General features: G+C 47.6%; 1 protein-coding gene across 1 annotated transcript in view; it reads left to right on the top strand.

Annotated features, from left to right (window-relative positions):
• Positions 1–24,662, top strand: part of TLL2 (tolloid like 2) — a 130,140-nt gene that overhangs the window by 23,006 nt on the left and 82,472 nt on the right. The window lies entirely within an intron of this gene.

Here is a 24,662-nt window from a genome sequence, read left to right as displayed (position 1 = left end):
TGGGGAATGTCCCTCCTTACTGCAGGCTCTGGAGGGAACCTTCAGGATTTCTGGCCCTTTTGTGAAAACCTCCCTTTGCCTCTTTTTCAGAGGCACTGGGCTTGAGCTCAGGGTGCAGCCTTGCGCTCTGGATAGATTCCCAGGACCCTTGGATCAGGGTCCAGCACTTTCCAGCTGCAGGAAATGCCAGGATGGCAGTTCTGTTCCTGCTGCTAGGCACGAGGAGCGGCAGGACAGTGTCCACACATAGAACCTTGTGTCCCTGTTGGCGTTATCTCCTTTCTTTAAGCTTTCTGACAGAAATCTCCCCCACATTGCTGTGCGAGCCTGTTTTTTTTATTCTCTCCCCTTGTTATGTGGTCTTCTGTTGTATAAACATCCTTATTTATCTATCCTTCTGTTGACAGAACTTTGGATGGTTTTCAGTTTGGGGCTATGATAAAATAATGTGGCAGCTGCCGTTCTTGTATGTGTCTTTGGTGGACACGAGCATTTTCTTATCCAGGTGGAGGTGCTGGTCTTAGGGTGCCCATAATTTAGCTTTAATTCAGATACTCACCAAAACTTTCCCAAAATGGTTGTACTGTTTGTACTTCATATGTGTACATATTGACTTGGAAAGCAGGAGTGAGCACCGGGCTGGACCCAGTGAGTTTTGGGGTCTTGGTCTCTGTCTTCAAAGTCCTCCCCATGCCTCTATCAGTGATGCTCCCCTCCCGAGGGATCTGTCCTGGCACTTCATGGAGACCCAGGCTTGGTCAGTGTGAGTGGCAGGTCCCAGAATGAGGCTGGGAATGCCCAGCATCAGCCTGCTCAGCTGCGGAGAAATGTCTGTGCCGAAGGTTTTCTAAGGATGCTACAATAAAGCAAGCTTCGCAGTGCAACCCTCACCTCCCGTGTTCCCCCACAGCTAACCTTTTACTTAGACCCTAAGAATTTCAGTGGAGAACTGGAATGATAGCAGCACAGGGGTTAAGGCACTTGCCCTGTACATGACCAGCCCCAGTCCAATCCCTGGTACTGCATATGATCCCTTGAGCACCACCATCCCTTCCTCCTCCAGCTTTTAAAACTATTTATTTACTTGTCATTTTAATGTTTGGGCCCCACCCAGTCAGGGCTTACTCCTGACTCTGTGCTTAGGGACCACAACCGGCAGTGTTCGGGGGACCATATGAAGTGCTGAAGACCAAATCCAAGTCCAGTGTATGCAAGGCAAATGCCTCCCCTGTGTTTTTGTCTCGGAGTTTCTCTTCTATCATTGCCCTCTCAGGGCCAATAGATACTGTGCTTGATTCCAGAGAGTTCTTTTATTTTTAGAATGGGAATATTTTTTATTGTTTTTGCTGATTAAACTAATACTCTCCGTTCTTTGGGATGAAAGTGGTATAGCTCAGTAGTGTAGAAAGCAGAGAAGAAAAGTGTGCTGTCTCCCTGCCCCGGGGGTCCCGTCATTATCTGTTCGCTGGTTTTCTTCCTGTCACACTGAGCTCAGACTGTGTGTGTGGAGATTTCCTCTTGTTGGTGTTTGTCTTGATTCGGGGATCAATGCAGCGGTGCTCATTCACATGCAGTGGTGCTCAGAGTCACATGCAGTGGTACTTAGAGTCATGCAGCGGTGCTCAGAGAGTCACATGCAGTGGTGCTCAGAGTCACATGCAGCAGTGCTCAGAGTCACATGCAGCAGTGCACAGAATAACATGGAGCAGTGCTCAGAGTCACATGCAGCGGTGCTCAGAGTCACGTGCACTGGTTCTCCGAGTCATGCAGCAGTGCTCAAAGAGTCACATGCAGCAGTGCTTAGAGTCACATGCAGCGGTGCTCAGAGTCACATGGAGCAGTGCTCAGAGTCACATGCAGCAGCTACTCTGTGCTTGGGGTGCTGCCGAGTGAACCTGGGCCCCCTGGTGCAGTGCACTCTCTCTGGGAACTCTCTCCACTTGTCCTTGTCTTATGCATCTTTCTCTTCTCACCACACCATGTGACTTTATTGTCCTGGGGTACATGATGATGTGCTGACCGCTCACCGTCACTGACATTTGTGGTCCTGTTGGTCCACCTGGTTCCGTGCAGATGGGCATGAAGGTCATTTCTCTGTATCTGCATTTTTTTTCCTATTGGAAACTTCTACGGTGAGTAACTTTATGGGGGATGGGGACCTCTTTAAACACCTACGGTGGTTTGTTCCTCTTCCCTTTCTGGTCGTGGGTGGATGGGGGGTCTCACATTTGGTGCCAAGGAGTATACCTACAGAGCTGAGGCTGTCCTCAGTGTCAAGGAGGGGCTGGGGGAGAGGAATGGGATTCAGTTCACGGCCTCCTACTCTGTCGCTGCGCCCCATCCCTGGGCCCTTGCTTTTAGACAGATAAATGAAAGGGCCAGAGAGAACAGCGCAGGTTCAGGGGACATGATCCTGTAGCACCCAAAGGCTCCACCTGGCTTCAGCCTGGTGGCTCAGCCCCCACGGGTCTTCTGGAGCACCACATCATCAAGTAGTGCTGGAAGGAACCTGTGGGGCTCCCTGAGCACTGTTTGAGTCTCCCCTAAAAAAACACCAGACAAATAATACATTAAGAAGGTGCTTCCCGGGGCTGGAGCAATAGCACAGCGGGTAGGGCGTTTGCCTTGCACGCGACCAACCCGGGTTCAATTCCCAGCATCCCATATGGTCCCCTGAGCACCGCCAGGGGTAATTCCTTAGTGCAGAGCCAGGAGTAACCCCTGTGCGTCACCAGGTGTGACCCAAAAAGCCAAAAAAAAAAAAAGAAGGTGCTTCCCTTGTTCCTCCTTTTCTGTTTTCCAATGTGTGGAGCCTGGATTCTTCCCTCCTTTCTTAGCCATGGCAATGCCTTGGGGTTTGGGCTGGTGGGGGAGAGAATGAGGTGCTGGAAGCAGGTGAGAAGCGGCCCTGGAAGCGGGTAGCTCTGTACTGGCCACTAGGAAAGCTGCTAAGGGTTGTTAGGGTCCCTAGTGGGGACCACCCTCCCTGCCCACTTTGGGGTGCGGCACACCTGCTAAACAGTTCCTGTAGACTCTTGCTGTGGCTGTTGTTCCCGTCCTGCTTCCTGAGACCTTGAAGCAACCGAGTGCCCTGGACTGTCCCCCCAAATTGATATCTACCTGCAACCTCAGAAGGTGACCTGCTTCAGAAATAGCATCTCTGCAGAGTTCTGAGCTCCCGAGAGGAGACTGGTCTGGCTTGAGGCTGGGCCTGTAACCCCCGAGAGCAGTCCTGAGAGAAGCAGGAGACACCGATGCAGGAAGGTCTGGAGAATGGAAAGAGCAGATGGAGCAATACCTACATCATGCAGGAGCGTCTAGCAGGGGCTGCTCCAGCTCCCCAGGGAGCTGGACCAGCCCACGCCTGGACTTCAGACTTCCGTCCCCCCTCCCCCCAGTGAAAGGAACCGGTCTGGGGGCTTAAGCCACTCAGTGGGGTCATGTGTTGGCCCTTGAGAATGAATCCAAGCTTTAAGAGTCTCTGGCGGTTCCTTCTTTCCTTTATTCAACCTTCCACGTCTGCCCGCCCTGACTCTGCTCACGACCTCCACTCCCAGCTCCCTTCTCTCTGATGGTCAACAGGACAGACAAACATACTACGCTGTGCCTGCACAGGCCCCCGACTCTCTTCCTTCCTGCTTCTATTTCAGCGGTATCCTCTGTGCCAAGACCACATGTTACAGAAAGAGAAACGAAGTCTGGGAGAAAGCCAGGGACACACCCCAGGGCTGCCCTGAGGACCAGTTTCCTCAGCCTGGATGCCAGCTAGGGAGTCCTCCTGGGGGTGATGGAGCTTTGTGATGTGCCCTCTTTAAGGCCAGGTTCTCCCCATGGGGGGACAGACCCCTCCCCTGGTCGGGAGCTGCTGGAGGAAATGGCAGCGGTGTGGCTGTGTGTGGGCAAATGGGCAAGGCCAGAGAGAGGTCCTCCGGAGAGAAAGTCCTCTGTGTGCATTTTATTTGCAGCGAGAAGAATGGCAGTCCTGGGCAGGCATGGGCCAAGCTGTTCTATGAATGGGGCCCTTGAATTAACATGACAGAGTCTCCTAAAGCTGCTAATCGGATTAGCTGTGTCATGAAGGAAGTATTTAGTAGGACACACACAGACACTCAGGCAGACACACACACTCCCCTGAGCCTCTTGCATCCTCCAGACATGATGGTGCAGGACCCGACACCCCCGTTTCTGAGCTCCTCAGATGCCTCACCCTCCTCACCACACAGGATGGGGATGAAAAGCCTGGGCGGTGGATGTTTTGGACATTTGTTTGTTTCTTCCCTAAAGAGTTCAGGAAGCCAATGTGGAACATTCCCATCTTTGCGAATGTCCAAAAACCTGGAGAGGAAATCTCTTCTTGCAGTTATCTCCATCCGGAGGGGGGATCAGATGTCTCGATCTTTGTAATGAGGACACTGAAAGGGGAAATGGTTTTAATTACTTATTGGCTCTGATGGATGCGATGTTTCCCGCCTTGTCTATTCTGAGCCATTGGGCCGTGTCCATCTCTATTTAAGAGACCAACTTTGCTCTAAATCTGCCCTTCCTAAACTCCAGCCATCTGTGGGAGGTGTCTGCGTTAGACCAGTGGTTTGGGCATCCTGGTTTAAAAATAATGAATGAGAGCCAGAGCAATAGTACGGGTAGGGTACTTGCACCTGGCTTGCCCAGGTTTGATTCCTGGTACCCTATATGGTTCCCTGAACCCCATCAGGAGTGATCCCTGAGCACAGAGCCAGTAGTAAGTCCTAAGCACTGCGGGGTATGGCCCCAAACCAAAAAATAAACAAAAACCTGCAAAGGTTATAAAAACAAACAAATCAAAACCTTCTGAAAAGACTTGTAGAGAAGACAACTTTCTAAACTTTTTAGAATGCCAGGTTAAACTCTTGCGGGAGCCAAGTGGCTGGGTTCTCATTTATCCTCTTTTACATTACACAACCACCTCTGCCCTTTACACTGCGTGATGTATGTAAATTGTCAGGCCTCTGCTGCTGGGGGCGTTGCTTTGGAAAGCTAGGAAGCACTTGGAGGCCAGCTGGGAGCTATTCCGCTCATCCTTCCACGAGTTCCTCAAGAGCTTTGGAGGAGGGAATGTCCAGAGAAGAACCTGGTGATATCTTTTCTTTAAAGTTTATTGTACTTGGACATTTGGGGCTTCCCAGACCTTTTTGAGAGTCTAGTTAGTGAATAACATGAGCCCTTCTTTGTGATAAAGGCACACATGCTCATGTGTGTGTGCGCGCGCACGCACACACACACACCGCATGCATATGCACATACACATGCACACACATACACACACACACTCAGAATGTTGCCTGCAATTTCTAGAGGTTATACTGCTCCATCAACCTCACTTATGAAACTCTGCTCCTTGGCCTTTCACATTGTGGACAGTTTTGTGATAGACATCCTGGACCCTGGCGAACTGCAATGGAGAAAGATGTGCAGGTTGGAGTTGGCTAGGCCTGGCTTTGCCTCTCTGGCTCAGTCCTGATTCGCATTAGCACTGAGGGTGATGCCTTCCTTGTTAAGGGGAATAATAAACTCTGTCTTGCAGGGGAGATGGGAAAAGTGTGAGCAGTAAAGTGTGACCCAGGGTCTGACACTTGTTGGGCACTCCCTAAATCTCAGGCACCAAGACTGCTCCTGGGTCAGTTCTTCCTCTTCTTTACTCTCGGTCTCACCTCTGTGCCCCAAAGTATGCATCAAATGCTCATGTTTCCCGCCATGGCCGTCTCTGCCAGCACCTCATAGCGATCTCTCTGGAATTGGGGCTACACCCACATGATCTGATCAGATTCTTGGATTTTTACTCCCAACCAGCATGTGGTAAATCTCAGTAAGTTTTCTACACAAAGGCACCCTAGTCTTCCACCATCAAATTCTATAATCATAAAGTTGGCCAAAGAGAGATCTGAAAGGTAGGATTATGGATACTGGCTCTTCATTTATAGCCTGAACAACAAAAGGGTGATTAAAATTATTAGCATTTTTCATGCACCAGTTATATCTGAAATACTTCAGAAACATGTGCTCATTTAATCTTCACATCTTAACGCCATGGGGGAGGGAGTGTTACTAATGTGGAAACTATGTTCAAAGGAATATATCATCTCTCTTTGAGGACCTCACTCTAATTCCAAGGGTCCTGCGTTTTAGTCTCTACATTCTGTTGATCCTGTTGGCATCACCATTAATGTCATCCCTTGAGCTTTGAAGACTTGTTCTCCCTATAACACCCCTCGAGGGCTAATGATAGAAGAGCAGCATGAGTGCCTCACTTTAGAGGGATGCACCCCACCATGCCTTTATCTCAGGCTGTTGCCATATCCACCAGGCTGCCCACACCTTGACTTGTCTTTGTTTTGTCTTGATCTTTTCTCTTAAGTTCCAGCACAAGGCTGGATGTGTGAATGATGCCAACAAACTCTTACAAATTATAGATGAGGGTATTGAGTCTTGGGATGGTGGTCTCCTTGCTTCCTTATTTCTCTGCTTCCCCCAGAGAGATCACTTGAGTCTTAATTCTGTTTGGATGTGTGATACCTTAGACCAACTGATTCTGGGGGACAGCAATGGAAGAAATGTTTGTGTCTGGTGTGTGTGTGTGTGTGTGTGTTGGGGGCAGGGGTGTCCTCTTTGCAAGGAGTGACTGGCAGAACCACATACTAAAAGGAAGGCTCCAGGTGAGCACTGTCAACCAGGCAGGGGTTATGACTCTGAGTCCAACCTGGGGCAAGGAGCCTTCTACAAGGTCCAGTAGCACCATGGAAGGCAAGAATATTTAGTTAAGGGCAAAGAACGGGACAAATAGCACCAGAGAAGCCCTTAGCAGAACTCACAGGAAATCTAGTTCTGTATTGGGAAATTGGAAGAATAAGGTGAGGGCTGGTTCTCCTGGGAAATGGATATTAAGAAGGAGAACAAGCCAGTGAGTTGGCCTGCGAGGATGAGATGGGGACAAAGGTCAGTAATTAAGGAGAGTTAGGGACAGATGCAGCATGCTGCAGATACTCTGGAGTGTTGAACCCAGACTCCTTCTGTGCTCCATAGAGCTGGGGTCGCAGCCTGCAGGCAGAAACTCGGAGAGGAAGACACAGGAGTGGGCACGGTCTTGTGGTGGTGATTTTGCCCACGAAGTTTTCAGTGTAGTGAGATGATATGAGATGATAAAGAGGCATCTGATAAAGTGCACATCTGCTCTTTGGGAAAGGAAAAAAAGAATGCAGCATAAGGATTCTATCAGCTCATTCCCCAGGGCCTCACTCAGAGACTGACTTATACCTTGGATGGAAGCCAGACTTCATTGCAAACTTGAAGTGCTAGAGAAAGTAAATTCACCTTTAGGTTGAGTTTTATTGTTGCTATATTTGTCAGATTTTTAAAGAAACTGGACTGGGAGTCTCTCTGGACTCCCAGCGGGGCACGGAACTGGGGAAGCAGCGCGGGGCTTGACCCCTCTCAGGCATACCTCCACAGAGTCCTCTCCTGGGCTCACCCTCTGACACTGCCAGGAATCAGGGAGCCCAGGTTAAAACTGGGCATTTCACTTGGGAAACTATGAGTTCACTCCCTGATATTCTAGGTGAGCCTCTTTCAGATTCCAGAAACATCCCACTCAGTATAGCTCAAGTACAAAACTTTATTTAAGATTAGGTTTTCATGGCCATCTCAAGACAAAAAACTGAAACAAACCAACCTCTTGGCAACTAGATCAGGGGTTAGAAAGAAACGAGGGGACACAGTTAATTTTTTCTTCTTGGTCTTTTGCCTCCTCTTCTTGCCTCTGACCTATCCTGGTCACCATAGCCAAGTCTACGTCATGGTTCGTTCACTCAAATGACTTCACTGAACCCTTTTGATTCCTCGACCTGGAAGTCCTCAGAGAAGAGATCCCCAAGGGGTCAAGTGTAAAGCGAATGGAGCGGAGTGCCAGGAGGAGCAGCAGGAGGAAACAGTTCATCAGGGAATCAGGGGGCGGGTATGAGTCTGAGACAGCAGAGAGCACCAGATGATGGGGTGACCTTGGGTTTGAGGAGATGAAGTGGCCGTGGACTGACCCCCATTTGTGGAAGCAGCTTCCTCTTGATTGAACCTGGCCTTGTGGCCAAGCCTGGTCACCTCATGCCCACACTGCCATTTATATAACTTTCGTGGGAAGAGGCCTTAAGGGTTCCTGTCAAGCATCTTCATTCCGGAGCACAGCCTCAGGAGCGCTGGGCCTGATGCACATCCATTGTGGTTCCAGTGCTCACCTCTCAGCTGGGCCAGCACAAAAAATTGGACCTTGCCTTCCTGAACAGCTTTCTTTGGTTTCTCTTCATTGGATTTAATTTTCTTTTTTCTTTAATATCTGTATGGTTTTCTGCTCCTGTTTATTCAATGGAATTCTATATTTTCTGCTTTTTTTTAAAAAAAAAAACTGATTTGGGTACTACACTGACGATACACAAGGCTCCTCCCAGCTCAGTGCTTGGGGATCATGCCTGGTAGTGCTCAGGACACCAAGCTGAGAGTTGAATCTGGATCTCTCGCATACAAAACATGCACTCCAGCCTGTCGGTTGGCCCTTCTTGCCCTATTTCCTGCTCTTAATTTAAATATTAGTTGTTCTCTAAAGGAGAATGAAATGAAATTTTCCACACTTGTCAGCTATTTATGTAGCCCTCCAAACAATTGTTCTGTGTGAGTGACCTAGATATGAAATATATTTCCCCACCCTGACTTAAGAAACTCATATGATGAATTCCTTTTTGGCAAAATAAAGGATGCTTTTGTCTAATATAGACAGCATTTACCCCCTCTCCCCCACTCCCCTTAAGTTTTTGAACAGGCAATTTTAGTTTTCTTGAAGCCTCAAGAAACTCAAAAGAGATTTTTGGCCTCTTTTCAGATATGTGCATTTTGTTACAGTTGGAAAGTGACCTTCACTGCAAATGCATTTACTACTCAGATGTCTTCTACTGTGGGAGATGATAGTGAACTGAAAAGACTTTGGATAAACCCACAACTCTTCAAGGTCAATCCCCCCCACCTGGCCCCTCCCCACCCCCTACCGTCAGCTGTTGGGACCTTCCACTCATGAACCTTCACTCTGCTTACGCATGAAGCATCTGACTCAGTTTCTCGAGGGCTGTACACACTCAGCTTCTGTCGTCGGGGAGTCTTTGGTTCTCCTGCATTTGTTCCTTGAGGAGCTTTGGAACAGTTGATTCAATTGTGTCTGACCTGAGGTCACCCCGAGATTCTCCGAGGTGCTCCTGTAGGTGTTGGCAGAAAAGCAGCTGTGCCGTCCTTCTGTCGTGGCACAGCAGTGAGCCGCAGGGCCTGGAGAGACGCCGTCAGAAGGCTCAGGCTGCTTCCCACAGCAGATCCACACGAGGAATGCCCAGTGCCGAGTGGTCAGGACCTGGAGGGCTGGAAAGGCACCTGGAGGGGCTGCTGGCACCTGGGATGCAGCTCTTGTGTCATCTGGGATACGGCTCTCGTTGCTCAGACCTGAGGCTGATGTGTAGGAGAGAGTCACATATTTGTCTGGGGCTATTTACACTGAAGTCTGCAGGTCATTATTTCTGTGTTTTCCAAGGAGGCCCGGAGAGAGAAGGTGATGATGGTGGTGGAGTGGCCAGTGGAATCTCATTCTGCCTTCTGGTCATCTCCTTCCTCTTTGGTCTCCTTTAATGAGCCTGCTGCCCGCAGACAGAGAGAAGCCCCAGCTGGCCTGGCCCTGCTTTGTTTTCTGCCTCTCAGCTTGCTCATCTTACCCTCTTCCATCCCCAGGGTCTGGGCCACGATTGCCAGCGGAATTCCTGTCTCCTCTGACGCTGGCACCCCCTAGAGGCATGACTTTCCCATTCAACTGTCCCTCCCAGAGGTCCTGAGCAGTCAGCCCACCCGCCAAATCTGGTCTGCAGATGTGTCTTGTTTGTTTTGTAATGCTTACATTTTTTTAATTTGCTGCCAACATTTAAAAATCAGATTTCTCATAAAAATCCGGAACTCTGGCTTCTCTTGAAAAGCTGGGATATCTGGCCACACGGGTCCAGCAACCCCACCTGGCAGCAATCAACGGAGCTGCACAATGACGGGCGGAGCTCTGGAGGGGCAGGTGCACCGTGCTTAGCCGCAGACCCCACCGTTCCCCACTCACCACCACTCTCCAGGACCTTGTTTCCCGAGGGCTCCCTTGCACTGGGCCCCGGCTCTGGGCATTTGAGTCTTGGGCGAGGGACACCATCTTCGGACCCCCTCACACTGGCCAGGGGGTTTCTGCCTCCTCCATCCAGAGAGCATCAGAGGTTGTCCTGTGGCCTGAATGAAGGAAGAGCTTTCTTCTGGGGGTGTTTTTCTTCTTTTCCTTGAGCTCAGAATGTCTGGCACCTGCTTAGAATATAGCGGTCACTCCCTCAGCTGTGGTTGGCACTGGGAGGAATGCAGAAAAGTGGAGAGGACACATGTGTCAGGGGAGCCTTGATGCCAGCACATGCGTTAGCATCACCAGAGGGTCTGGGAAATCAGTAGAGAGGTAACGCCTCTCTGAATCCTAGTCACCTCACACCTCTGTCATCTCCTAAAGGGGTGGTCATAGCTCTGCGGCCCTTCCAAGGCCAAGCTGGCTCGGGTTCTGCAGGCCACAACGGGTCTCCTGTCCTGGGCATTCTCTCGGCTCCCCTCCAGTACCTGCGCCTCTTCCCTCCTTTGATGTCTGCGTCCCTTGCTCCTCTTTCTGCCACTCACTTCATGGAGTTGTGCTGTGACCTTGGAAGATCTTCCTTAAAAGTTCAATTCTCTGCACGAACATGCGTGATAAAACCTTCATAAGCCATGACAAGATTTAGGGCCAGAGAGACAGTACAGCAGGCAGTGCTCTTGCTTTGCATGTGGCTGATCCAGATTCAATCCCCAGCACCCCATATGGTTCCCCAAGCACTTCCAGAAGCAATCCTTGATCACTGAGCCAGGAGCAAACCCTGAGCATTGCTGGCATGGCCCCCAAGCAAACAAACTGAAAAAGAAATTATAAGAGTTTCTCTGAGGACTGTTGTGGACCGTAAAAATGTTGAGTACAGGGAGAATTATTTTTTTTACTTTTTTTTATTAATATTTTTTAATTTTCTGGGCTCACCCTTCTCAGCTCCTGCCAGACACTAGGAACAAAAAGGCAAAGTGTGTGATACCCACCAATTCTTTTACATACCAGCTTGCCCACAGATCGAGTGTTTTGCCACACCACATCTTAGTTTTCTCATCTGTACAATGGGGATAAACTAGACTACCTCCCAGATGCAGTGAGAATGAGCTGAGATGGTGCCTGTGAGCTCTGTCCTGCCCAGTCCAATCCAGATGGACATGCTTGGTAAGCATCTTCTATGAACAACACTGTAGAGATGAATGTGTCTGTGTCCTTCAGGAAATAAACATCTCCTAGAAAGAACAGGCCCATTTTCAAGTCATGATCCCAGGAGCTCCTGGGAACAGCGTGAGTGCAGGGAACGTTGCCCATGAAAGCTGGTTGGAGGAGAGAAGGAAGGAGTATCACTTGTATCACTTGTTGTTCCGTTGTTCATCTATTTGCTCGAGTGGGTGCAAGTAACATCTCCATTTGTCCCTGTCATGTGCTAGCGTAGCTCAGTGGCGTATTGGGGGCTCTTTCAGGGTCAGGGAAATGAGACCAATTATTGTTACTGTTTTTGGCATATCGAATACGTCACAGGTAGCTTGCCAGGCTCTGCCGGGCGGGTGGAATACTCTTAGTAGCTTGCTGGGCTCTCTGAGAGGAAGGAAGTAAAGGAGAGAAATGTGAGTAAAGCTCGCAGGAAGGGATGTTTCCTTGGTGAGGCTGAGCTGGGCTTTGAGGGCTGGAATCAGGGTGGCCACGGGGCAGTGGGTATTACTGCTGGCAAGTGGGAGCAGCACCAATGGAGCCAAGGAGGGGCCGTGGCAGTGAGGTCAGTACAGTCAGGGGCTACGAGTAGGTGAGAAAATGGGGTGCAGGCGTGAGGAGGGAAGCTGAAAGGTGTGTCAACATCAGACTCCAGTGGGACTTGGAGTGAGGATGTAGGGCACTGTATTCCCCACCTCAGAACCCAGAAAACCTTTGCCTGTCACAGGCTGCCCGCCCCTGGGAAGCCTCAGACTTCAGGATCATCACTGTGAACTCCTGGGCCTGGTCCAGTGACACGTTGGAGGTGCTCACCAAGCCTTGGAGCGTTAATACTTGACAAGGCAAAAACTCTGTCTCCACTGGGCTTTCCACAATTAATCTCTACTCTACTACTTTACTATTGGAAAATTATAACTTACATATATATATTTTGCTTCATTTTCGTTTCTCAGGGTTAAACATCATTTATACCATTATCTGTTCTTTTTTTAAAAATTTTTATTAGTGAAACACCATGACGTACATTGTAGACTTACAAATTTTTGTGCTTGGGTTTCAGCTATACAATATTGAGTACCCATCCCTCCACCAGTGCCCATTCTCCACCACTATTGATCCCAGTATCCCTCCCACCTCCATCCCCCCATCCCCCCCCTACCTCTGTGGCAGGGCATTCCCTTTTGTTATCTCTCTCCTTTTGAGTGCTGTGGTTTGCAAGAGACATTGAGTGGCAATCATGTTCGGTCTATAGTCTACTCTCATCATGCATATCTGTTCTTTAAATCTTTTTTTCCTGTGACCTGCTCCATGCTCTCTAATTTCCTTTATCTGCATCTATTGGATAAGAAGCATCCCCTCTGCCCCTCTGTTCTTTCTTTCTCTCTCTCTCTCTCTCTCTCTCTCTCTCTCTGTTTTGTTTTTTGTTTTTTGTTTGTTTTTGTTTTTGCTTTTTGGGTCACACCTCGCTATGTACAGGGGTTACTCCTGGCTCTGCACTCAGGAATCACCCCTGGTGGTGCTCAGGGGACCATATGGGATGCTGGGAATCGAACCTGGGTTGACCACGTGCAAGGCAAACACCCTACCCGCTGTGCTATCGCTCCAGCCCCTCTCTCTCAATGTTTTGAGGTGAAGCACATCTAATAGCATTTGAGGGTTACTCCAAGCTAAGTGTTTGTGGGTCTCCTGGTGATGTGTGGGAGACCCAACCTGGGCCCCCTGTGTGTAAAACAGGATTTTGAGCCCCTTAAACTTGCCATCCAGCTTCTTATTTCATCTCCTGATTGCCTGAGCTGGTCTATACATAGGCAGTGACCATTGTTATCTTCAACACAGATATTTTCCCTCATATGTATTGGTTTATTTACATGTTAGGGGCATTATCTTTATGATATACAACAGTTTTAAAGTTTTTGACAATAAGTCAAATCAACTTTCCCCCCCCTTCTACTTCTTTTTTTTTGGGGGGGGTCACACCCAGCAATGCTCAGGGGTCACTCCTGGCTCGGCACTCAGGAATTACTCCTGGCAGTACTTGGGGGACCATATGGGATGCCGGGGATTGAACCTGGGTCGGCCGTGTGCAAGGCAAACGTCCTACCCACTGTGCTATTGCTCTGCCCCCGCTCCCTTTCTACTTCTAAACAAAAAAATGTCATTCCTACTTTAGTTTGGGAAATAACACTTTTTTCTTTTTTTTTTTTTTTTTCCCCCTTTATTTTATTTTATTTTTTTTAAAGTTGTAGATTTACAATTTTTTGTGCTTTGGTTTCAATTATACAATGATCAGATACCCATCCCTCCACCAGTGCCCATTTTCCACCACCATGGATAATATCCCTCCCACCCCCATCCCCCCATCCCCCCGTCTCTGTGGCAGGGCAATCCCCTGTGTTCTCTCTCTCCTTTTGGGTGTTGTGGTCTGCAAAAGAGGCATTGAGTGGCAAACATGTTCAGTCCATAGTCTACTTTCGACATGCATCTCCCCTCCTGGGAGGATCCTCCAAACATCCTTTATTTGGTGCTCCCTTCTCTATCTGAATAGCCCTTTCCTCTAGGATACCCGGCTGGCCTCTAAGTTATGGAGTAATCCTCCTGGTGCTGATCTCAGCTATTCTTGGATATTAATCTCATACTTCGTTACTTTATATCCCCCAGATGAATGCAATCTTTCTATGTCTATCCCCCTCTTTCTGACTCATTTCGCTTAGCATGATACTTTCCATATTGTACCACTTGTATGTAAATTTCATGACTTCATCTTTTCTAAGAGCTACATAGTACTCCATTGTGTAGATGTACCAAAGTTTCTTTAACCAGTCATCTGTTCTTGGGCATTCAGGTTTCTTCCAGTTCCTGGCTATTGTAAAGAGGGCTGCAATGAACAAACAAGTGCAGATGTCACTTCGACTATACATTTTTGCCTCTCTGGGATATATTCCCAGGAGTGGTATTGCTGGGTCAAATGGGAGCTCAATTTCTAATTTTTTGAGAATCGTCCATACTGTTTTCCAGAAGGGCTGAACCAGTGGACATTCCCACCAACAGTGAAGGAGTGTCCCCTTCTCGCCACATCCACGCCAGCATCGGTTGCTTTTGTTCTTTTGAATGTGGGCCAGTCTCTGAGGTGTGAGATGGTATCTCATTGTGGTTTTGATCTGCATCTCCCTGATGATTAATGATGTAGAGCATTTTCTCATGTGCTTTTTTGCCATTCGGATTTCTTCTTTGAGAAAGTTTCTGTTCATTTCATTGCCCCATTTTTGGATGGGGTTGGATGTTTTCTTCTTGTGGAGTTTAACCAGTATTTTGTATATCCTGGATATCAACCCCTTGTCAGATGTGTATTCGGTGAATATCCTTTCCCATTCTGTAGACTGTCTTTGTATTTTGGTCACTGTTTCTTTGGAGGTGCAGAAGCTTCTTAGTTTAAGATAGTCCCATTTATCTATCTCTGTTTTCACTTGCTCGGCCAGTGGCGTGGCATCTTTGAAGATACCATTAGCTTCAATGTCATGGAGGGTTTTGCCAACTTTATCTTCAATGTACCTTATGGTTTCTGGTCTGATGTTGAGGTCTTTAATCCATTTTGATCTTACTTTTGTACATGGTGTTAGGCAGAGTTCTGAGCCTATTTTTTTGCATGTAGCCGTCCAGTGATGCCAACACAATTTATTAAAGAGGCTTTCCTTACTCCACTTCACATTACTTGCACCTTTATCAAAGATTAGATGAGCATATGATTGAGGAGAGATGTCAGTGTATTCAACCCTGTTCCATTGGTCTGCAGTTCTGCCTTTGTTCCAGTACCATGCTGTTTTAATTATTACTGCTTTGTAGTACAATTTGAAGTTCGGGAGGTTGATTCCTCCCATTTTCTTTTTCCCAAGAATTGCTTTAGCTATTCGTGGGGGCTTATTGTTCCATATAAATTTCAAGAGTGTTTGCTCCATTTCTTTGAAGAATGTCATGGGTATCCTTATAGGGATTGCATTGAATTTATACAATGCTTTCGGTAGTATTGCCATTTTGACAATGTTAAGTCTCCCGACCCATGAGCAGGGGATATCTTTCCATTTCCTCATGTCCTCTTTTATTTCCTGAAGTAGCGTTTTGTAGTTTTCTTTGTACAGGTCCTTTACTTCCTTAGTTAAGCTGATTCCTAGGTACTTGATTTTCTGGGGCACAATTGTGAATGGGATTGTTTTTTTCATGTTGCTTTCTTCTCTCTCACTGTTTGCGTATAGGAAAGCCATGGACTTTTGGGTATTGATTTTATAACCTGCAACTTTACTGTACGAGTCTATTGTTTCTAAGAGTTTTTTGGTGGAAGTTATTGGGTTCTCTAAGTAGAGTATCATATCATCTGCGAATAGTGAGAGCTTGATTTCTTCCTTTCCTACCTGAATGCCCTTAATATCTTTTTCCTGCCTAATTGCTATTGCAAGTACTTCCAGTACTATATTGAACAGCAGTGGAGAGAGTGGGCATCCCTGTCTCGTCCCTGATCTTAGAGGGAAGGCTCTCAGTTTTTCCCCATTGAGGATGATGCTTGCTGTAGGCTTGTGGTAGATGGCTTTAATTATGTTGAGGAAGGTCCCCTCTATACCCATTTTGGCTAGGGTTTTCATCATAAAGGGGTGCTGGATCTTATCAAATGCTTTCTCTGCATCTATTGATATGATCATATGCTTTTTATCTTTTCTTTTGTTGATATGGTGGATTATGTTGATTGATTTCCGAATGTTGAACCATCCTTGCATCCCTGGGATGAATCCTACTTGGTCATGGTGTATGATCTTTTTGATGAGTAGTTGGATTCTATTTGCTAGTAGTTTGTTGAGGATCTTTGCATCTGTGTTCATCAGGGATATCGGCCTGTAATTCTCTTTCTTTGTGGTATCTCTGTCTGCTTTTGGTATCAGTGTGATATTTGCTTCGTAGAAACTGTTTGGAAGTGTTTTTGATATTTCAATTTCGTGGAAAAGCTTAAAGAGTATTGGGAGTAAGTCCTCTTTAAAGATTTGGAAGAATTCACTAGTGAATCCATCCGGGCCAGGACTTTTGTGCTTGGGGAGACTTTTTATTACCATTTCAATTTCCTTGATGGTGATAGGTCTGTTCAGGTATTCCAGGTCTTCTTGGTTCAGCCTTGGGAGTCTGTAGGAGTCTAGGAATTTATCCATTTCCTCGAGGTTTTGATGTTCCGTGGCATAAAGCTTCTCAAAGTACTCCCTGAGGATCCTCTGAATTTCTGTGGTTTCTGTTGTAATGACCCCCTTTTCATTTCTGATTCGGTTTATTAGGGTTTTCTCTCTCCCTTTCTTTGTGAGTTTTGCTAGAGGCTTATCGATCTTGTTAATTTTCTCAAAGAACCAGCTCTTGGTTTCATTGATCTTTCGTATTGTTTTTTGGGTTTCCATCTCGTTAATCTCTGCTCTGAGTTTTATTATTTCCTTTCTCCTGTTCGGGTTGTGCTCCTTTTTTTGGTCCTTCTCCAAGCTCTTAAGCTGTGAGGTTAGGTTACTTATGTGTGCTTGCTCCTCCTTCCTGAGGAATGCTTGTAGAGCTATAAACTTTCCTCTTAACACAGCCTTTGCTGTGTCCCATAAGTTTTGGTAACTCGTGTTCTCATTTTCATTCGTTTCTAGGAATCTTTTGATTTCCTCTTTGATTTCCTGTCTAATCCACTTGTTGTTCAATAGTGCACTGTTTAATTTCCAGGTGTTTGATTTAGTTTTCTGTTTTTGTGTGTGATTTACTTCTAATTTCAGCGCATTATGGTCTGAGAAGATTGTTGATACAATCTCTACCTTCTTAATTTTATGGAGGTATGTTTTGTGGCTCAGCATGTGGTCTATCTTGGAGAATGTTCCATGTACGCTTGAGAAGAATGTGTATTCAGCTTTTTGTGGATGAAGTGTCCTGTATATATCTACTAAGTCCCTTTCTTCCATTGTTTCCCTCAACTGAAGTATGTCCTTGCTAAGCTTGAGTCTGGTTGATCTATCAAGAGGTGACAAAGCAGTGTTGAAGTCTCCCACTAGTATTGTGTTGCTATTGATGTCTTTTTCCAAATCTATGAGTAGTTGTTTTAAGTACTTTGCTGGTCTCTCATTAGGTGCATATACATTTATTATTGTAAGTTCTTCCTGTTGTACAGATCCTCTGATCAATAAGTAATGGCCTTCACTGTCTCTTATGACCTTCCTCACTCTGAAATCAATGTGGTCTGATATAAGGATGGCTACCCCAGCTTTTTTATGGGAGCTGTTTGCCTGTAGGATTGTTTTCCAGCCTTTGACTCTGAGTCTGTGTTTGCTTTGACTATTGAGATGCGTTTCTTGCAGGCAGCAGAATGTTGGGTTCAATTTTCTAATCCATCCTGCCACTCTATGTCTTTTAATTGGTGCGTTTAGCCCATTGACATTGAGAGAGATTATTGTTATGGGATTTTGTCCCATTGTTCTGTTAAAATTGGGTGTATTTGAGGGGCCTTTCTTGCCTTAAAGTAGCCCATTTAGTTGTTCTTGTAACCATGGTTTTGAGTCTATGAAGTTCCTTAGCTGTTGTTTGTCTGTGAAACTGAATAACACTTTTTTCTAAAGTCTTTCATGTTTTATTTTTGTCTACACACTCAATCCACTTGGACTTTATTTGGGCATAGGACTGATACCCCCTTCACTCTAGGTTGTGATGATAATCTCACAGTGTGTGTGTTTCTGTGCAGTGTTAGCTTCCCTGCCCCCCACCCCCAGTTTTTGCTATCAGTTTTTCTATCAGTCTTCATGTATTTTAATAGTTGATGGGATACTTCCTTCCTCATTCCCATGCTCTTTATTTTCAGAAATTTCTTAAATATTCTCACTTGCTTATTCCTTTAGATATATTTAAGGGGCACTTTCTGTAAAAATACAAGAGGATTCCAGCCACATCTTCTTAGCATTTGTTTCACAGTTGTCAACCCTGGTTTCATCTCTGGCACCACATACAGTCACCTGAGTACCCGAGTACCACCAGGAATAGCCCCTGAGCAATGCCACGTGTGACCTTTTCCCCAAGAAAATAACCCAATCACTTCATTCTCCTGACCCTGAAAGAGCCTCGAATGTGGCACTTTTTAAAATCCCAGGGCTAGGACGAAGGAGACATTACTGGGGCCTGCTCGAGGCAAACGATGAACAACAGGATGGCAGTGATACAGTGATACAGTGATACTTCATTTGAGGAAACCAACGTGTTTATAGTTCATTCTCAAGCCATTGGGAACGTTACCTGATTCTCTGCTTTACCTTCTGCTGTTTTTATGAATTGCAATAGAAGGATAGGGTTTTCATCTTGAAGTTATGCACATTTCCTTATTCGCCGCCCACATCTTTAATGTTGATGGCTCTGCATGGGCCTCTTTGCTTTCTTTGCTGTTCTGTACTCCTGGGTGAAGAAGGGGTAAGCAGGTGCCTTTGTCCTGGCTCTGAGCTAAGAAAGGTTTCCCTTTTCTCCTTCCAACACTCAGCTGGGGACTAAGCTGTATTTGTCCATCACCCTCCTGAGCCCTTTCTCTCCTCAGAGTTCCACAGCACTCCCCAGCATCATTAATTCATGCCTAGAGACAAGAACTATTTCAGCAGCCTCACATCCTGCCAGTCTCCACCCCCGTGTTCCCTCCCTGAGTCCCATCCCAGGCCTCTCAGGATACAGCAGTCAAGATGGAGATAATGTTTCTGTGTGTGTGTGGGGAGGCAGGCGATCCATAATAGCAAATGAATGAGATTATTGCTAATGATCCTCTCTGAGCCCCTGAGGATATAAATTAGGGTTGAGAAGCTTTTTTCTAGAAATTTCGTCTAATGGAACTGAAGGGATAGGACAGCAGGTAAGGTGCTTGCCTTGCACACGTCCAGCCTGGGTTTGATCCTGGCATCCCATAGGGTTCCCTAAGCACTGCCAGGAGTGATTCCTGAGTACAGAGCCAGGAATAACCCCTAAGCATCGCTGGGTGTGTCCCCAAAACAAAACAAACAAACACAAAAAGAAATTTCCTCCTATGCATTCAGATTTCGGGACCAAATTTCGGCCTCTGGTGTCTCAGGGAAGAATCAAATCGGCACTATGTGTCCCCATCTTGTTCTGCATTAGAAATATAGTCTCTGCCCCTAAGAGGCTTCTGGAATCTGTGAAGCTCAAGAGAGAGAGAGAACCCCGGAGGAATCCTTAAGCATCTCCTCTCTAGAACTTTGCAGAACCCAAAGGACCAAACCTCACCGGAGGTCCAGAGGAAAGAGCTGATGTCTCTTTCTCCCCTGCCTTTCCTCACTCTCTCCCTTCCCTTCTCTAACGGAAACTGGAATGTGCTGCCAGACCGTGTTGTGGTTTGGGGCGGGTTGGGCGGAAAGCAGAAATGAGATGTCATCAGGCTGATTCAGGCCTGTTCTGAATTGGGGTCAGCAGGGGTCTGGCAAGATGGGCTCTGGGGAAAGCTCACTTTGGGCCCGGATCACTTCTATAGAGTGAGTCTGGCCAGAACTTAGACCACAGGATGGTCTCAGGACCCCAGCAGCCTCCCGAGGGGACCTGAAGTCATCCTAGATAGGCCCATGGATCCTCTCCAGCGTGCTAGGCACTGATTTAGGACCCGCTTGCAGCCTCACAGATCAGATCCTAGTATGCCCATGTGTGTGGTGAAGGATACTAAGGCTCAGAGAAATGGGTTATCTTGCCAGAAGTCACTCTGGTCAAAAAAGCTATGCTACTAAGGCTAGTTTTCCTTCTGTGTTCTGACCTGCCTGAGTCCGTCCCGTCTTCAAACCCTTCTTAGCCTTTAACACCAGTTCTAGGAGGCCCCCCTAGGCTTCCGTGGTGAGTGAAGTTTTCCCCACGTGGACTCTCACTGTTTTCTGCGTCTCTTGGCTCCCGTGGGTGGGGCAGGGCCTGGTCACAGCTACATCTCCCACATGGCCCAGTGCTCCATGGAATTGACATGTTTCCAGGCAGGCGGTGGGTTCTGGACGAAGCAGGCCACTGAGGGTGGCTCTGAGAGAATCCAGTGCTCCTGAACTCAGCTGACAGGATGGGCCCTTTTGAGGGAGGTGGGGGAACAACACTTTCTCTTTCCGAAAGAAAAACCTTTTCAGGACACATGTCTGATCCTGGTTTGGGGAAGAGTGCTGATTCTCTGAGAGTGTCGTGTCCCCAAGGAGTAGCAAGGGATGGTCAGGACAGTTTGTGGGGAGTGGGCAGTGCAGGCTCCCTCTTATCAGCTCCTTTCCGGAGCATTCCACACATTGGGCTTCCTCGTATCCGCAACTGTCCCCTAAGTGTGGACTCAGAAATCCCATCCTCTGAGCTTGACCCTCTGTTCACTGGCTGCCCAGAGCTAGTGAGCAGAGAGCCGGGGCAACCCAAGCTTCGTCTCTTCGGACCTTCACTTTTGCTTCTCAGGGCTGGAATCATTAGCTCTGTTTATTATTTTTTTTCTTTTTGGGTCACACCCAGAGATGCTCAGGGGTTACTCCTGGCTCTGCACTCAGGAATCACTCCTGGTGGTGCTGGAAGACCATGACCATATGGGATGCCTGGGATTGAACCCAGGTCAGCCACGTGCAAGGAAAATGCCCTACCCACTGTACTATCGCTCCAGTTCCCCTCCCCCAGTTCTATATTTTAAACACCACTAGGGAAAGTCAGTAGGCCTGGGATTTGTACCTGGATTTTGCCGCTTGCTAACTGAATGACTGTGTGTTATTGAAAGTTTTCTCAGACTTAGTTTTCTCCCTTTTGTACCTAGAGCTCAGGCTGGTGCCTGCCTCACGTTGAATCATGCTCAGAATTCAATGAGAAAAGGCACTCATGCAGCAACAACAGTCCCCTGAGAACACACAAGGGTCCCCAAAAGCGTTTTTGGTGAAGCTCTATGACCTAGACTTACTCTCCAGCGCTAGGCACATCCCTCTGTTTATTTGGATCCACACCCAGGCTGTTCGGAAAGGTACTCCTGGCACATTGGCCGGGAAGGTGGGCATGGTGAGCTGATGCCAGCAGTGCCTGGAGAACCATGTTGGGGTCCAGGCTTCCTGCATGCACAGCCCGCACCCTCTCCCTGGGCCCCCACATCTCTGTCTTGTCCAGGCAGCTCTGCATTCCCTGCAGGGACCTCATCACCAAAATATTGTCTTAAAGTCTATCTTTAGTTATTTTTCCCTCCCACAATTACTTGACATGCCCTGTTGTGAGGGACAGGCAGCAGAAGAAGCACAATTTAAGGAAATGCCTCACCTGGGGCCAGTGGCTGCCCCCCTCACGGGCATATTCCATCTAGATGGAGTCTCAGTACCCTGCAATGCGCTACCGAGAACTTGGTTTTGTTAAATTTACTTTAAGGAGACTCAAACTTTTTCTTTGCTTCATGAGGTGGATGTGAAATGTCTCCATGACTTGCTGTTCTGTTCCATTCTGCTCATTCAGACTTCAAAAAGTTTGGGTAATAACTAATGAAAGGAGTGCTGACTTTGACCCAGGTCAAATGACCCAGACATTCTTCTGTGTCTTGCAAATTCTCTCTCTTAATGCTCATAGCAAAACTGATGTGAATTTCCTCCCTCCCTTCCTCCCTCCTTTCCACCATCCCATCTTCCTCCCTCCCTCCCCCCGCTTCCTACCTTTCTTTCTTTTGTGGAGCTTAAGAGACATACCCAGCAATGCTCAGGAGTTACTCCTGGCTCTGCACTCAGGTATTACTCCCAGCAGTGCTCAGGGCCTTATAAGATGCCAGGGATTGAACCTGGGTTGGGCGTGTGCAAGGCAAGCACCATACATGCTGTACTATCACTCCAGCCCCAATGATGCGATTTTTCTTATCCTGATTTTATGGATGAGGAAACTGAGCAGAGAGAGGTCAAGCGACTGAAGATCACATAGCTAGGAAGTGGGACCACGATTTCACCCTCCACTGTCTGACTCCAGAACTTGCCCTTTAGGTTCTTCTCGCCAACCACCTGACTTGGTGTACAGACCTTCTATATGGAGACCGGGCACTTATACAGAGGCTGTTCAGTGAGTGGCTCACATGGCCTTCTCATCCCAAGTTATGGTCATCTCCCTAGCAACTCTAGGCTTTGATATCTGCCTTGCTTTGGCCAATCCGATACTGGAAATTAGAGAAGCTAGTTTGGAAACTAGAGAAGCTTAAGGCATGCTTTGTATGTCAGGGCTCTTCTTTTTAAAATGCTGCTTGGGGTCCTGGAGAAACTGCAGTGACTCAGAGCAACCACCTTGCAAGCGTGCAGTATCCCCTGTGCACCCCTCATGATCCAGCAGCTCTGCGGTCTGAGCCTGGCAATCCAGCCAGCCGTCCCTTCACCCCCCAAACAAAAACAAAACAAAAAATAAATGAAACGTAGTGGGTCTCAGAACCCCAGGATCAAACCATCCCGAGAAAGTGCAATGGAGCCATGTGGAGAGGGAGAGACAAAGCTCCAGACAGGTGCCCTAGGTGTGATACTGCTGCATCCCAGTCTACCTGAGCCTCCTCCACCCTCCCCCACTCGCAGCATGAGCCCCATGCATCACAAAGCAGAGACAAGCCAGCACACTTTGCTCCACTTCCCAGTTTCTGGCCTACTGCATCAGAAGCAGGCTCGGAAGGGTTGCTATTTCAAGGCACTGTTCAGAGGGTTGGGGGTTTGCAGCAATACACGAAGGAAACAGCAAAGAAGCTGAGGCCAGCCTGGGTAGGAGAGACACGGGCAGTTTGATCCCCAGTACGCATATAATCCTCTGAGCACCAGCGGGAGTGACCCTTGAGCACAGAGCCCGGAGTAAGACATGAGCACTGCCAGCTGTGGACCTGAAGGGAGACAAGGTATAGAGCAGATCTAAAGTGTCCCTGGAGGGGCTGGAGTGATAGCACAGTGAGTAGGGCATTTGCCTTGCATGCAGCCAACCCAGGTTTGATTCCCAGCATCCCATATGGTCCCCTGAGCACCACCAAGCATCTAGATGGAGTCTAAATGGAGGCATGAACAATGAGTAACCCCTGTGCATTGCCGGGTGTGAGAAAAAAAATAATAAAGTGTTCCTGGAGTTTGGGCTCCACAGAGCACCCTGTGTGGCAGGCACATGACTGGTGGAAGGTCTGGGGTGAACTCAGCCCACAGAGACCTGTCAGCAGAAAGGGAGCATGTGGGGAGGGTCTGGGCAGATGAACTCAAAATGGCCCCAAGAAGAAGCTCTAAACCTGAGGGAGCCTCTAAGATCCAGGAAGGCTCCCCCACCTACCAACCGCCCCACAGTCTGAGAGAAGTGACCCCTCCACCTCTTCTCCCCATACACACAGTGTGAAGGAAAGGCCTGCCCTGGCAGTCTGAGAGAAGGGTTCGCCCCAACAGTGTGAGAGAAAGGTCCGCTCCACAGCACAAGAGGAAGGTTCTCCTTGGGACTCTGCGAGAATGGTCTGCCAGATGGTTTGAGAGAAGGCCCCCCCGCCCGACAGTCTGAGAGAAGGGTCTGCACCAACAGTGTGAGAGAAGGAATACCCTGACAGTGTGAGAGAAGGGTCTGCCCCGCAACCTGACAGAAGGGTCTACCCTGACAGAGAAGAGGTCTACCCCGCCATCCCCCCTTGAGTGAGCTTTCCTGTGAACTTTCCTCCTTTACGTTTTGCCAAGATATGGGCTCATTCTTTACCCCTTTCAAAGGTAAGAGCAAAAAGAAAAAAAAAAAGATTGAACCACAACTTTCCTGTCTGCATTAAAACTGTTTTCTTTCTACCACAGGAGAAAGGAGAAAGGTTTCCTCGGCAACACTGTGTGTGTGTGTGTGTGTGTGTGTGTGTACATGTGTGTGCACATACCCCATAGAGCACAGAGCAACAGCTCTTAGGCAAAAAAATATGTGTATGATGCTATCTAGTTCTATTATAAGAGCCTGTATCTCCTGATTATAAAGAATCAGGCGGAACAGAATTTGCAGATTAGAAAAGAAATCTAAGAAAATAACACTTACCTCCAAATCACCAGAGAATATCACAATGCACACTGTGACTATTCCCATATAATATTTTTCCATTTTAAAAATACATACATGTTTTTGTTTTGTTTGGGGGCCACACCCAGCGATGCTCAGGGGTTATTCTTTGGCAGTGCATGGGGGACCATATGGGATGCTGAGGATCTAACCCACCTCAGCTGCATGCAAGGCAAGTGCCCTACCCTCTGTACTATCTTTCCAGCCCCAATATATGTATATATATTTTTATGGTTGAATCATATTCGGTTCTTTT

The sequence above is a fragment of the Sorex fumeus genome, unplaced genomic scaffold (assembly GCF_029834395.1).
Source record: "Sorex fumeus unplaced genomic scaffold, SorFum_2.1 ptg000043l, whole genome shotgun sequence".
Lineage (NCBI taxonomy): Eukaryota > Metazoa > Chordata > Mammalia > Eulipotyphla > Soricidae > Sorex > Sorex fumeus.
The sequence above is the reverse complement of the archived record's forward strand: the minus strand, read 5'-3'. Positions and strand labels throughout refer to the sequence as shown.